The sequence below is a fragment of the Eubalaena glacialis genome, chromosome 7 (genome assembly GCF_028564815.1).
Source record: "Eubalaena glacialis isolate mEubGla1 chromosome 7, mEubGla1.1.hap2.+ XY, whole genome shotgun sequence".
Lineage (NCBI taxonomy): Eukaryota > Metazoa > Chordata > Mammalia > Artiodactyla > Balaenidae > Eubalaena > Eubalaena glacialis.
The window spans coordinates 68963255-68978400 of record NC_083722.1 but is presented as its reverse complement, the minus strand read 5'-3'; positions in this window follow the sequence as shown (position 1 = coordinate 68978400).

The window sequence follows — 15146 nt, the reverse complement described above, 5'->3', positions numbered from 1 at the left end:
GGTTCTGGCTAGTGTTCGGGATTGTCTGAGACTCAGGAGAGTCTCCGAACCTTAATCCAAGTTCTCCTGGGTTTAAAGTCTCGTGTTACTGGAGCTAGATCAATAGCATTTACTGGCTTTTTCTTTTTTTTCCCTATTTCTTCTTTTATTGCTTGTCATAATTTGAAAAAGAGTTTTTCTTCTTATGTAGGAAGAGCTTCTTTCCTCATACAGCTGGGTTTATGTGTGGGGAGTACTAGTGGAACAACAAAGCCTAAATCTTGCTAGAATTTTGCTCCCTGTAGACTAGCAGCCTTCAATGGAAGGACGCTAATGCTTTGTCTTGTACAGAATTTCCTGAAAATCACAGAGTTTTTCAATGTTGTGGTTGATAGAAAAAGGAATGAAAAGATTATGTGTCAGGGGAATAAAGTAATGAACTTGGCTAGAATACTAGGAGGAAAATGGGGGTAAGTATTTTGAATGCTTTGTGAATAAAACAGGGAGACAGAGAACAGACCGCCGTCAGATGTGCAGCTATGCCATTTTACGTTCATCTAGAAAAACAGGAGAATGCCTTGGTGGGCGGATTTTAAAATTGTTTCGGATTTACAAAAAAATTACCAACAGTACAAAAATTTCAGATGTACCCTCATCAGCCAAATGTTGACATTTTACCACATTTGCTTTATCACTCTCTCTCTGTATACACATTTATACATTTTTTTCTGAGACTTTTGAGACTATATTACAGACATGATCCAAATCAGAAAATTAACATTGAGAAAATGGTGTCGTCTAATCTACAGACATCTAGATTTCATCAATCGTCCCAGGAGTTGATCCAGGATCACCCATCTCCTTTAGTTGTCACATCTCTTTAATCTCCCTTAATCTGGAAGAGTCCTGAGACAGTCATTCTCCTTCATGATCTTGACCATTTTGAAGAGTATAGGCCCGTTATTTTGTTAAATGCCCTCAATTTGGGTTTGGTCTGATGTCTTCTCATGATGAGGTCAGGATTATGCAGTTTTGGAAGGAATAGGCTTGCATTTTAGATCATTCATAGCCAAATTAATTCTTGAAGCTTGAATTTTACAAATTTTTAATTCGAGGTCTTATTCATCTAATGGTAACTAGGATTTTAAATGAGTACCTAAAATCTTACAAGAAAATACAAAAAACTAAAAATCCAGAGCTTTTACATGTAATTCTCAAGTATTCACCAAAAGTGTATAAGTGTTGTCTTTGAATTATAAATGGTACTTACAATGATATGTACATGAACTTGATAGGCATGTAGCGAAGTATTTATCAAGATTCTTCATGTGTGTTGGATTCATGTCTACTGCTCTGAGTATTCATTTCATCAATGTGATCATTCTTTTCTAAGTAAAAGCATCTGCTAAAAACAGATTTCAATAAAGAGCTGTCCTGATTAGCAACTTTGGGTTCACTGACGTTTAGCATGTTGACAGGGTACCTGGTAGAGAAAGAACTTTCATTTTGTTTGTTTGTAAGTGGGAAAACTTCTGTTTGGAGGTATCTGGCAGCTATCATTCCGGAAGTGGAGACTTTGATTTCCTAGCAGACTTCCTTTGTTTGGGGAGTATTACTAAACTGCATTCCTTAGATAAGCAAATATAAAGCATCCATTTTTTTTTCTCAGAGAAAACTTTGAAGTCATCATAAATCTGAATGTGGGGCAATTGATTAAACTTGATATACGATCTCTGTGGTCAAGTGAATGTATGATGGTTTTAACAGAACTGTTCCCTGGATGAGGTAGATAACTATTTTCTTTCCTAAACATGGAGTTAGATTAGAAGTTTGGGGTTCTGCACGTGGTGTAATTTAATGTTGAGGAACTCAGCTTTTGGGAAATGTAGCATTACTTATTATGATTGCTTTATCTGGGCCATAGAAGTCACTCTGGAGGTTGAGGAAGTATTTTGACTTAAAGGGTTATGTGTTCTCATGATGAACATTTTCCTATATCTTCCTATCTTGTAATTTTATTGTATGCTGAACACGGTAGATAGTAGATTGTAGAGGTTCTGGATTATGCTAAATTACTGGAGGATCACCTTGATCCTGTCCAGGCTTGGTTTTAGGCCTTGTTAGGGCAGACTTACTTCATCTTTGCTCTTTCTCCTAGGCATATGAGACCCCTTTGTTTAAACAACACTTCCAAGATCTGAGATGTATTAAGAAAGAAGGGACAGATGGTATGAATAGTCACATAAATCTCCGTAGTGCATGAGAAACCAATATTGATATTTTCTAGAAGTCCTCAATTTGATGCTTTGTCAAAGTGGATCCTTCATTGAGTTTATAGTGCAAAAACTACATCATGATCTTTCCTAGGGCTGTGAGTGTGAAGCTTGGTGATTAAGACACTTGATTTAACTACAACCTCAGTAATCAAAACACTAAATTAACCAGAACACATTCTACTGCTTCAATTTTAGGGAAAAAAGAAGCCAATGATACCAAGAAAAGCTCATAACAGAGATCTATTCACCAGATGTGTACGGATGAAAATACAGGTACAAATGAATCTCTTATACTCTTTTGGATCAGCATCTAAATTCTGGTATAATGATTACTAGTATTCAGAATGTCAAAGTAGAATGTAGAATCAGCAAAAGACGGAGCAATCAAACTTTCAATAAGAGTTACACACTTTAAAAAACTATTCCAGGTGTCTTACAGTATGCTAGGTTTGGGGTATAGAAATATGAGAAAAACACTTCCCTGCATCAATCGGAGGGACTATGACCCAAGCCACCATTTGTTCACCTCTGATGAACCCATGTACCACAGTGTGTAGTGAAATGCAAAAGGAGACTTCACCTCCTGTAGCCTCAAACTCTACTCAGGAGATTCCTTCCATCTCATTATCTTAACTGAATCCAGCCAGTCTTCTGAGAACAAGGCTTCATCTGTCAGCCTGTCAAGTGAGGGCCATTTTACACTCCAAGTAGCTCCAGATTTGAGGGTGGGGCAATGTTCTCCCTATCGCCACATTCAGGCCACTGCTCCTTCACTCTCTAGTTATTCCTCCATAATTTGAAGCTTGTGCTCCATTCCCTGTGTCAGTCTGCATCTGACTTCCCAGTCACTCCTCTTTCACTGATAATTTCGTAACCAGACTCCATACTCCCCCACTCCCTCTCCACTTCAGCTCCATCCATCGACTTAGATGACTTTAGTGTCCATGTGACTAAACTATCACTACTCCAGTGAATTATCCACTCTGTCTCATCCATCCACTGTCGTGCTGTGGAACTTAGCAATACTCGAAACTACTCAATCTCTGAATAAAACAGCGCAAACATTTAGCATCTCATTCACAACCTTCCTTTTTTCAACTTTATTTGTTAAGTGCCCCACTATGACTGTTCTTTCACTAGGTGCTTCTGATTGACTTGCCCCTTCACCTCCCCATCTATTTATGAATCCATTCACCCATCCATTCATCAATTCATTCACCCATCCATTCATCAATCACTCATTTCTACCTTTTATTTTCTTCCTATTATGAATAGATGCTAGGATTTATCACTTCAATTTTTCTCCTGCAAATTCTCTGGCAAACTCCAATCCTAGATGAACCTATATGTCTTCTCCATGTCTCCATTCAGGCTGCTAAGAACATCTGGAGAAAAACACAATGAAGCAGATTGGTACCACTGCAAATTAATGATCAGTGACCTCAACTAGGCCATCAAAAATACCCGGTAGCTTGGTCTAAAAATTTCTGCAAAATCTCTTTCAAGCCCATTCTATTCTTCTTAAATCTCCAACTCTCTCTTTCTCAGCTGATAACCTTGCCCTGTTTCACTGGAAAAATGGAAGCTATTAGATGGGAACTTCATACAGCCAGTGTTTTCCCTCTTCCAACAAAAGCCAACCCTTCTACATGTGCTCCGAACTCCATCTCCTCAGGTTGCACTCAAGAACACTAATTATTTTACCTCTTTCTTATTTTATTTCAATCTCTTCCTCTCGATTAGGCCCTTTTCCATCAGTACTTATGCATGCTCTCATCTGTCTCATTACAACAAAAAATAAATCAACAAATGAACAAATCACCGTTCCCCACCTTCCCCCCCCAAAAAAAGCCCCCTGGAAACCACAGGCTTCTCTATCTTCCACCAATCTCCTCCCCTTTACACTCAAATTTCTGGCCTGAGTTGCCTATAGTTTCTCTTTCCAATTCCTCAGCCCCTTTTCCCTCCACAAACCCTCTAATCTAACTTGTTTCAACCACTCCATGGAGACAATTCTTGTTAAATTCACCAAATATATCCATATCACTTAAGCTAATGTACTTTTTATAGTCTTCATATCACACCACCTCTCAGAATCATTCTACAACTTTGACCACTCCCTATGTTGAAATAATCCTTCCTCTGACTTCTACGATACCACATGCTCCAGTTTCCCTCCTTCCTCTCTGATTCTTCTCTTTTTCCTTTGCCAATCACTGTTCCTCCACCTAAACTGCAAATGTGGGAGTGCCCCAGGACATAGTCATACCCTCTTCTCATTCCACGTTCTGCCACCTGGGCAATCCCTTCCATCCCCACGGCTTCAATTGCCACCTATACTCCAACAAATTTCGAATTCTATCTCCTGCCCACACTTCTCTGAACTCTCCATTTGATGTCTCTATCTAGATGCCCCTCAAACACCTCAACTCGAATGCATCTAAAACTGAACTCATGATTTAGCCTCTTCCTTCAAAGTTTCTCCTCCAGTGGATGCTTCCACCACCGACGTAGTTGCTCAAACTATATACCTTGGAGTCACCTTTGACGACTCTTGCTTCTTTGAGGAGGTGAATGATTTCAATAAAATATGGTAAATACAAATTGCAAAATGGAAAAAAGATAAGTGGCATTTCATCAAACTGAGGAAGTCTACCAGTGTCATTGCTATTGGCTGACTCAGATGGTGGCCTTGGACACAAAATTTGGGAAAAGGTGTGGTTGACAATCAGTGCTTATTTCAGCTCATCTCTAGCCTGGTCTCTTTGTCTCCCTGAGACTGACGCCCTTGGAGAACACAAAGGCAGAACCCAAGGCAGATTAGAAGTTCTCACCGTACAATAGCTGTCAGTGGAGCAACGAATCAGTCCATCCGGTAATTTAGGTTCTCTTCTTTAGCTCCCACCCCTATGACTGTAGGCCAAACTAACCTTTAGGTTTTTCTATAAGACAATGCAAATCTGGAAGATTGATTTCCTTCTCCATCATTCAGGAAGGAATTATAAGAGAGAGGATTTGTGTAACCTACATATGTGTGCGTTCCAGAATCCCATCATTTTCACAGAGAAAGAGAAACATATTATCCTTATCTCTTACATCACAAACACTGGATTAAGGAAGACAAATAACTTAATTTTTCGCACCTTGAAAAAATAACAAAATAATAAGACAGTCTCTGTGGAGAGATCATTTTATGTTAAAACCTTAATTCTTAGAATAGCCCTGCTGGGAATCTGACAAAAGCAGCTTGAGTCCTGCATGACATCCCAGGGGACAGAAGCACCTGGGAATTTTAAAGACACTTTCAATTCAATCACGCTTAATACTCATTCATCGAGTACAAGAAGCACCAGAACCCTGAGGATTCAGACAGAAATTCTTCCCTCAAAGAGTTCAAACTCAGGTCACAGACCTACAGTCAATTATTATAACATAGTGGGATGTGTTCACCAACAGAAGTATGTACAAATTATAGCCCAGAGGAGGGGTGGATCCTTTGACGAGGTGAGACCTTAGCTGGGTTGTTCAGAATGAATAGGAGTTTACTACACAACCATGATGGGGAAAAGGCATTCCAGGAAAAGGAAACGGTATGTTCAGGGGCATATCTTTTGATCATGGGATGATGCTTCTGTCCTAAAGCAGTTGCGGGGGGCGGGGGGAGGTGGGAGACAAAGGGCAAAGGTGGACAGGGACCAAATCATGGGGAGTCTTATGTGCCATATTATTAAAGAAGCAAGGACTTTGCTCTGTAACTGGGGAGAGACTCCGTGGTTTTGCGTAGGGAAGGGATAGATGAGGAGACAGACTCATGCTTTTGGTTCCTTCTCCTGGACTCTCTTGTCCCCTGTCTGCAGAAAAGTATGGGATTATTCATTCACCTACAACCCTAGTGTAAGTTCTCTTGATAAGCTAAAACCATGTATTTTGAAATTTTAGATGTAAGAAAATGAAGAACATTGTGTTATTAAAATTACATTCAGAAAATTACTGTACTTCTTACATGTTTATCGAGCTCCGCTATAATAAGCAAGGTTTTCACTCCTAAAACATTTTCTAAATATATTATCTTTGTGCTAAGGATACCAACCTTGGGTCACACTTGTTCCCTTTCCTACAATAGCTGGGGGTTAGGCAGAGTTTGTTCAATCAGAAAGGGCTTTTGCATGGGTCTGTGAGATAGTTATCTGCGTGCAGTGTGGTCCTTGGACCACTTTAATTTGTCTTTATCACCTGAAAACAAAGCAAAGCAATGAGGGCTTTGTTTTGTCTTGCCAAATGAGTTGCCAGCTTCAAGACATCAGTATCCTCTTATGCTATTATTTTTTCATAGCTTCAGCAGTTCCCCAAATCAGTGTTGGAGTTTGGCAAGATGCTGCTCTCTGTGGAAAAGCACTCTGATTCAAAACAAAGATCTGTATGAAGCTTTCCATTACCGGGGGAACTGGTTTCCCAACAAGAATCTACTGTGCAACATTCAATTAGTAGTAAACAATTTGGTTGCCAAGGAGACAAATGAATAAATGAGTACAAATGGATAAAGCCATCCTTAGAGACATCCTGTGGACCAATCAACGTGGAAGCCATTGTCTTTTACTGTGTAAATCTACACTCAGGGGAAAGCATTAGCCCCTGACCTGAGAGAGAATTAACAAGGTTTAAGAAGCTATTTAAGATCTCTAAGGGAGGTGGTGAATGTGGAATGAATTTGCTCCTCAGTGGTAGTGGTTTTCACAGCAGAGGATTTGGGGCTGTGCAGCCTTTGGTGGGATGTGGTAGGACTAGGTGAAAGAAGCCCTGGCCTGCAGTGGAACTTTCGAAGCCCCAGTTTTTTATTCCAGAAACAGTTCCTCGACAAAGCACCCGAGTGCATTCCTCACCTGCAGCAAGCGTGCCCTCTGGCAGCCTGGGACGGTGCCTTGAGCACTGAATGCACCAGCCCCTGTGCCCCTCCCTGCGCTCTGATCGGCTGCCTTTCCCCCTCCTTCAACAACGTTATCACCTCACCCCCTTTTCAGGCCAGTCAGAAGGGGCGTGAATTGACATTCCCTTGCTGCTATTGTCTCTTTCCTTGAGTCCTACAGAATTAAACGTATTTGTATATGATTACTAGCTTTTAAAGATTCGTCTCTTTCTATTATTTGCCCATTTAAAAAAATTTGTAGTTTGTTTTTTCTTAAACATTCTGATTATTAAAACTTTATACTTTTATGTATTCATACATTTTCTTCTGTACTGGCACAGGTCTTTTAACTTGTAACCACAGTGGTATCTTTTATTCTATAAAATCATAATCTTTGCTTTGCTTCCCTCCTCTTCACGTGTTCTGAGTTAGAAGCTGCATACTGTCAGGATTAGGAATACAGACTAGCCTACCTTGGTTGGAATCCTGGGGCTCCCATGTTCTAGCTCTGTGTCCTTGGGTGGGTTATCTGACTTCTCTGTATCTCAGCTTACTCATTTGCAAAGCGGGGCTATTGTGAGGTCGTGAGAATTAAGTGAGTTAAATACATAAAGCCCTTGAATAGTGTTTGGCTTCCATCTCATGACATGTGTTTGCTATCATTTTTCTTGTTGGGGTCTTTTGTCTACTTCATTTTGTCTCCCTTTTGAGTAGTTAAACCATTTTCCATTTTAAAAAAAATGCCCCCTCTGCTATGAACCATGCTTCTATACATATGTGGGTCTGTTTCTGGGCTCTCTATTCTGTTCCATTGATTTATTGGTCTATTCTCAAGCCAATACTCTACTGTCTTAATTAGTATAGTTTATGATGAGCATTGATACTTGGTAGGGCAAAACCCTATTCTTATTCAAAATTGTCTTGGCTCATCTTGGTCCTTCATACTTCCATAAGAACCATGAAATCATCTTGTGAATTACATGAAAATCTGATATTTATTGGAATTGCATTAAATTTATAGATTTATTTAGAGATAGCGTACTTAGGATATTGGCTATTTCTTTTGCAGCCTTCAAAAGGATTTGCAAATTTCTTCATGAAAGTCTTGCGTTTCTTTTATCAGATATACTTCTACCTGTAGGTGTCCTATGGTTTTGTAGTCAGTGTGAATGGCTTCTTTTACTTTTACATTTTCAAATTGGATCCTCTTGACCTACAGAAATGATTTTGATTTTGGCGTATTGATCTTGGGTCCAGAAATCTCATTGGACTTTCTTTAAGTTCTAACAGCTTGTGGAGTCTCACAGTTTTTTGTTTTGTTTTATTTTGTATTTTGTACCGGTTAGGATTTCGGGTGCCGTGTTGAAGAGTAGTAATGACAGCATCCTTCTTGGGGTGTCTGATTTGGATGAAAATGTTTCTAAGATTTCACCAGCAGTAAGCTGTTATTGTGGATATTTTGGTAGCTAGCTCCTTATAATGTTAAGGACATCCCTTTCCCTTACCACTATGCTAAAGGTATTTATCAAGAATGGGAATTGAATTTTTTCCCCACGAGAATTTATACATATTAATTACTGCTTTATTTCTAGGTATCTAAAGATTTTTGTTGCTACTGTGAATAAAATTTTTTCTAGTTATTCTTTTCCTTTTCTTATACTCTCTTTCTCCCTGGCTGTTCTCCTGTGTTCCCTTGGCTGTAAATCTCATCTGTATGTCAAATACACTTAAATTTATTTCTCATCCTCTCTCTCTCTCGAAATCTCCTGACCCATGTGGCCAATTACTTCCTTTCACAGCTGCTTGGAGGCTTCATAAGTTTCTCAAACTGAACATGCCTCAGACTAAATATTTGACTCTTCCCTTTCCCCATCCCTAAACCTGTTCCCATCTTAGCAAAATGATTCATCATCTACCTTAATTTCTCTTGGAGAAATCCTGTTTGTCCTTCCTTCCTGCCTACGTTCAATCTATCTGCATGTCCTGTTCATTGCTGGGCTTCCTTTCCTGCTCACTCTCTACTCTGACCTTTAGCAATTTTGAGGAGCTGAGAGGACACCTGGATCAGAATAGGAGGCTGCTGGGTAGGGCCCTGATGACTGGTGGCTTTGGTGGGTCAAGTGGTCAGCAGTAACATGTGTCATTCATGCCAAGGGGCCGGTGAGACCAGACAAGGTACCTATGGCAGAGTCCAGCAGAGAAGGACACCACAAAGACGAGCCACCCCTTCCCTCATTGCCACGAGGACTCTTGGCTTCCCCATACTCTTTTCCACCTTGAGAAGGAATAGAGGGAGGTAAGGAATAGTCCTGATAAGGAGCTGAACTTTAACTGACTACTTATTAGCAAGAGACAGTTTATGCCAGAAACAATTGAGGCAGTATGAATTCAGAGGTTCTCCTGCCCTGTCCCTTCTCCTTTCTTGTAGTATTGTATCAATTATACAATTATAGAGCAATGAAAAAGTTATGTGATTTTTTTTTGGTACAACTGAGCTGAATTTTAATAAATCTGAAATTTCTTGCTTTATTAACTTAAAATTCTTTTCCCAAGTATATATTAAACCACCCCTTCCTTAAGCCATGTAACATATTAAGAGATCTTGGGACTGATCACTACCCTCCTTTGGAGTTTTGATCTCTGAAGCCAGAATATTGTTCTCACAGAGGGTTCAGGCCCTAGGTAGTCAGTTGCCTCCTGTCCTTCCCATGTTGAGTTCTCTAATCACAAGACAAGGGCAGCCTTTGCTCATGGTTCTGAGGGATCTGATTGACAAGAACTGGAGAAGTGTACTGTCTTCCAAATACTGACCTGCATCCACCCTTCACTTGGTAGAGCCTGTACCCATTTCCACGTCTGACTTCCCGTGACCCCATGGAGATGTAGCATGGCAACTTACAACTTGCACTGTCTTTCTTTCCAGAGGACCACCTGGGACTAAGGGCCACATGCCGCTTCTATTAAATAATTACCCCACACCCCAACTGCCTTTTAAAAAAGATGGTAGAAAGGAAGGAAGTCTGGATGGAAGGAAGAAAATCCATTTTATGTTCACGGTTCTCATTTCCACCTGCAGTCTCCTTAGGGAATAGTGAAAGTGTGTTTAAAGATACCTATGACATTGGTAGGTACGTAGAGATGCTAGTGCCATCTCTAGAATATGTAATTGATTTAAGCTTGTTAACTAATTTGCATGAATTAAGAAAAGTTAGAGTGGGCTCACAACCAATCAGAATGGCCATCATTAAGAAGTCTACAAATAATAAATGCTGGAGAGGGTGTGGAGAAAATGGAACCCTCTTGCACTGTTGGTGGGAATGTAAATTGGTGCAGCCACTGTGGAAAACAGTATGGAGGTTCCTCAAAAAACTAAAAATAGAATTACCAAATGATCCAGCAATCCCACTCCTGGGCACATACCCAGACAAAACTATACTTCAAAAAGATACATGCACCCCTATGTTCATAAGCAGCACTATTTACAATAGCCAAGACATGGAAACAACCTAAATGTCCATTGACAGATGAATAGATAAAGAAGATGTGGTACCTATATACAATGGAATATTACTCAGCCATAAAAAAGAATGAAATAATGCCATTTGCAGCAAAATGGGTGGACCTAGAGATTATTATACTAAGTGAAGTAAGTCAGAAAGAGAAAGACAAATACCATATGATATCACTTACATGTGGAATCTAAAATATGACACAAATGAACTTATCTACAAAACGGAAACAGACTCACAGACATAGAGAACAGACTTGTGGTTGCCAAGGGGGTGGCGGTGAGGAAGGGAAGGATTGGGAGTTTGGGATTAGCAGATGCAAACTATGATATACAGGATAGATAAACAACAAGGTCCTATTGTATAGCACAGGGAACTATATTCAATATCCTGTGATAAACCATAATGGAAAAGAATATGAAAAAGAATATATATGTATAACTGAATCACTTTGCTGTACAGCAGAAATTAACACTATAGTATAGTATACTAAATATAGTATAGTAAATCAACTATACTTCAATAAAATTAATCAAAAAAAAAAAGAAACGGAAAAGTGTAGTGGGTTCACAAAGTCTCTTATTTTTTCCTAAAGAGCCCAGTTTTATAACTTTCAAGATCAGTTAGAAAAGTCCCTTCCTGTGTTGCCTTTTTCATTCATCAGACTCTGTTGCCTGAGTTAGAGCAGAGGTCCCTGAGGGACGTGGGACTGCTAAAGAGCATCTGGGGACAGGCAGCGACAGGCTGAGGGCTCCTGCAGCCATTGTGAGAGGCACCCTTTGTTCATGCTCTCGTTACTCAAGCATCTATTGAACACCTGTTCTGAATTAAGCATCGAACAAAACTGAGGGCAGAACACTTAAGGGCAACCCTACAGGTTCCAGATGCTCTCCTAGAATTATATACAGCACACAAGGCCAGGGCACAAAAGAGGGAGGAGTGATCATTTCTCCTTGGGGGAAGGGAAGGCTCTGGAAAGTCTCCCCAGGAAGTGACTTGGCTTTGGGCTGAGCCCCAAGGTGTTAGAAGCATTTGCTGTGTAACTGTTGGTGGGAAGGAAGTAGGCGGAAGGAGCCCTAAGGCTCAAGGTCCAAAGGCTGAAATAATCCTGCCTCTTGGGGGCCAGGAAAAGCTGGGTTGGGCTGGATGCACTCACCAGGGGAGAGTCCCTCCTTGAATAAAAGCCTTATTATTGAAAAAAGGTAATCTTCCCCATGGACTTTTGCCTGCATCTCCTTGGCCAGAATGTGGTCACATAGGGAGTTGTATATATTTAACTGGGCATATCATGCTGCCAAACAAAATCAGGGTTTGTTATTGAAGGGCAGGGCAGATATTGGGTAGTCAGTAATCATACTGGCGATTATGAGTTTTCTATTATTATTATTATCATTACTGTATGATTTTGTCGAGTTTACGTAACTTCTTCAGGTTTCAATTTCCTCATCTCTAACATGGGGACAGTAGGGACTACCTGGAGGGTTATATTGGGAATTAAAAATGACAGATATAAAGCATCTGGAGCATAGTAGGTGCTCAATAAATAGTGAGGGGAGGTTCTTGTTCTCCCTTTGGTTCCTCTCCTTCACTTCCTTTTTCTCCTTCTTCAAATACCTGCCTCACTTTCCCCTCCTCTGTAGTTTTAGAGTATATGGAGACATCTGGAAAGCCTAGAAGAAATTATATTTTACAGTTTCAAGTTCAGTCACTTTTTTTCTCTTCATCCTGCCAGACAGTTTATAATTATATTTGCTTTGCAATTAGGTAGTATAGTTTGTGAAAACATCATGTAGTGTTTATAATGATTTGTTTTTAGCCACGAAAGTAAATAATGATGTCTTTACTTCATTAAGCATTTAATTAATGCTTAAATTAAATGTCATGTGAGATACATAAAGAGTGTGTCTGAAGAAGTCAATAGAATTAGGTCAAATGAATTTGAATGAATTCTTAGTGAAAGGAAAATGGAGTTTATGAAGCAAGTTATTTGTATTTGATAGTGCTAGGTTCTTCACCTAGCTGAGGTGAAGTATTTTATTTAATACTATCAAAGCCCCTATGAGTTAAATGTTATTATTATTTTTTATTCCCCTCTATTATGGACTGAATGCTTGTATCTCCCAAAATTCATATGTTGAAATCTAATCCCCAGTGTGATGGTAGTTGGAGGTGGGACTTTTGGGAGGTGATTAGGTTATGAGGGTGGAGACCTCATGAATGGGATTAGTGCCCTCATTACAGAGACCCCAGAGAGCTCCCTCACTCATTCCACCATCTATGAACCAGGAAGTGGGCTCTCACCAGACACAGAATCTGCCAACACCTTCATCTGGGACTCTCCAGCCTCCAAACTATGAGAAATAAATTTCTGTTATTCACAAGCTGCCCAATTTATGGTATTTTTTATAGCACCCAAACTGAGGCAGACACCCTCTTTTAGGTGAGAAAACTGAGTATATTAATTCAGAATTGTATTTGACTGTTTGTAGCTGAAATAATAGTGGTTTAAACAAGGAGGAAGTTTGTTTCTCCTGTAAAAGGTGGTCAGTGTTCAAGGATCCAGGCCTAGAACCACTGTCATCAAGGATTCAGGCTCCTCCAGCTTTGTGCTCCACCAAGTGGCTTTATCTGCAAGGTTGAGCTATGATCCAAAAATAAATCACTAGATTGTAGTTTGTGCCCAAGAATAAACTGCTAGATTATAGCTTGTTCACATTCTTATCTTCCCTAGATAATTCCAAATTGTTTCTGGAAATACACAGTCTTTCAAAGCACACATGGAACATTTAAAAACGTTGACTGTAAAACATGAAGCTCAACCAATATCAGAGTCATTATCATATAGACCACTCTCTGACCAGAATGCCTTAAAATCAGAAGTCAATGTAATAAACATAACTTCATACACTTGGAAATTTTACAACAGATTTTTAAAAATAATTGATGAATCAAAGAAGAACTCAATCGTATTTAAAATGAAGAGAAAATGAAAATTTTATGTTAATATTGTGGTATTCAGCTGAAGTTATATGAAAAAGTTACAGTCATAAATGCATATGTGAGAAGAGTTTGTCTCAAGAATACATAAAAAGCTCAAGAACATAAGCCTAAAGAAAACTGAAAAAAAGAAATAATAAATGCACTCAGAAATTAATGGACTAGGAAAAAAAAGAACAAAGACAAGCAGGAAACCCAAGAGCTTGTTTTTGAAAAGAATCGTAAAGTGGATAAGTTCTGGCAAGATTAATCAAGAAAATGAGAGAAGATGCAAATATATGATATAAACCATAAAGGGGGCTGCAACTATAAATTTATCACAGATTTTAAAAGCTATAGGAAAATGCTATGAGTGACATTACGCCTGCATCTATAAAACTTTTTTTTAAAAAATGAATGATTTTTCCAAGTATATAATTTGAAAAGTATGTAAGGTATGGTCTGACTTTTTATTAACTATATATTTACATGTAAATATTCTCAAGGCAAAAAAATATGTTCAAATATTTTTAAGTGGTTAACTACGAGATAAGAATTTAGGAATTTTTATCATTTTCCTTCATCCAAGTTTTTAAATTCTCAACAGTGAATAAGGTCTTAAAACCTACTAAGGACTGGTGGGGGAGGGACAGAGGAAGCACCCATGGATCACACTCCCCTCGGGACCCTGCCTGAGTTTACACTGCAGCCCCCCACTGTGAGCCTCTGTGCTCTGGCAGGAGGTGCTGGCCACCGTACTGTCCTGATGTCTCCACACTCCATCCTCTACCATTCCTTTCTTCAGGGAGCTGTTTCCCCAACTTTCAGTCTTTTTCACCCTGGGACACGGACCCATGCACTTCTGCAGCCTTATCCCATCCTTGGGCCCACCTCCAGTTCCCCAAAGTCCAGGCTGGTCCCATCGCCTGGACACCTGCTCCCTGGAGAGGAGGGCTGAGCACAGGGAGCTCAGACCGTGTTGAGCCTGGTCAGACAGCACCAGATGCTGGAGTCACAGGGACCTGGGTTCAAATCCCCGTCTGCCTCTTACTGGCTCTTTGAACTTGGTCATATTCCTTACTTACCTCATCTTTAGTTTGTTGATGACAATGCCATATTAGAAAAATGAGGTAAAGTATATAAAACAACCACCATATAATAGGGCCTCAGGAAATGTGAATTATTTCTTCTGCCATTAGTTATTTGCCTGTAGTTACAACTAATTTACTAGGAAGCCTGGTATGGTGGGAAAGGATGGCTCGTGTGTATGTTGCTATGGCTCAGCATGTGGACCTTAGCATTTCTAAACTGGGGCATGGTGTGGGGCAGAGTTGGAGAGGAGTATATATAACCAATTACAATGTACCCCAAACTAAACGTGGTACTTCTGCTACCACAGGCAATAGTAGCCAGAGCCTTTCCACTGACTGTAAACATTTTACTAAAGGAAGGGGGGAAATGCTATGTTAAAGCTGGGTGAATTTTCAGCTGGTTAATCTAGAA